Genomic DNA, 1,306 nt, shown 5'->3' with positions numbered 1-1,306 from the left:
CTAAACCCTAAACCCTAAACCCTAAACCCTAAACCCTAAACCCTTAATACTGAGTTGAGTGTATCCTATTATGTCTGTAGATAAACCTCTAGAGACTGTTAAACAAACAACGAGCAGCTACAAATACACCCAAACCCTAAACCCTAAACCCTAAACCCTAAACCCTAAACCCTAAACCCTAAACCCTTATTTACTCACCATTGGGTATTGGATATATTTCGGGGTGTTTCTGCCGATGCTCTGAGCAACAAAAAAAATTTCTCGCAACACAAACCCTTCATTTCTTCTTATAAATTAGGGTTTAGGGTTTAGGGTTTAGGGTCTAGGGTTTAGGGTTTAGGGTTTAGGGTCTAGGGTTTAGGGTTTAGAAGAATACCGTGAAAGGTTTTTATGTTTCCGTCAACGCATTCCTGAAAATCGCACCACAGCCAACAAACCCTAAACCCTAAACCCTAAACCCTAACCCCTAAACTCTAAACCCTAAACCCTAAACCCTAAACCCTAAACCCTAAACCCTAGCTCGTAGCTGCTGAATGTACCTTTAGATGCTGCAAGAACTTCTTTCTTTCTTCTGCTTTTTTGCGGCCTTCTTCTGTAAACCCCAAACACCTCAATACAAACCCTAAACCCTAAACCCTAAACCCTAAACCCTAAACCCTTTTTTTGAAGCAAGAAGAGTCTGTCTCTCCCCCTAATAATTTCTGTGAATGCTGTGTAGTATCTTTAAGGGTTTAGGGTTTAGGGTTTAGGGTTTATTAGGGTTTAGGGTTTATGTACCTTTCCGGATGAGTTTGAGGGTTTTGTTAGCTAGCTGAGGGTTTAGGGACCCAGACAAAACCCTCGTATCTAAACCCCAATTTTGTTTATTATATATATTTTTATTTTTATTATAATTACAACAAATAATAAAACCCTTAAGGATAGAGAAATCCATATATGTTGCTGCGGCTATATTATATAAAATATTTTTTGTTTTTTTTATTATTTCTTTTTCTTTTTTTCTATCGATTGATGCATGCATTTTATTTATTTTTTTTTTTTTATTTTTTTTTTCTTCTCTCTCTTCTTCTTTTTCTTCTTTTTCTTCTTTTGTTTCAATAAAAAAAGAAAATGTATACTCAGCAGACAGCAGCAATAACTCAGACTCCATTTTGTTTATTTCTAATACTAAACAAAACACAAACCACAATCGAGGGTTTAGGGTTTAGGGTTTAGGGTTTAGGGTTTAGGGTTTAGAGTTCAGCATATAGTGTGTAAGAAAGATAAAGCTTGTAGAACAAATATAAATACAACTAATGCTTATTCA

Source organism: Eimeria mitis, genomic scaffold, assembly GCF_000499745.2.
Source record: "Eimeria mitis Houghton genomic scaffold, Emh_scaff4203, whole genome shotgun sequence".
Taxonomy (NCBI): domain Eukaryota; phylum Apicomplexa; class Conoidasida; order Eucoccidiorida; family Eimeriidae; genus Eimeria; species Eimeria mitis.
The sequence above is the reverse complement of the archived record's forward strand: the minus strand, read 5'-3'. Positions refer to the sequence as shown.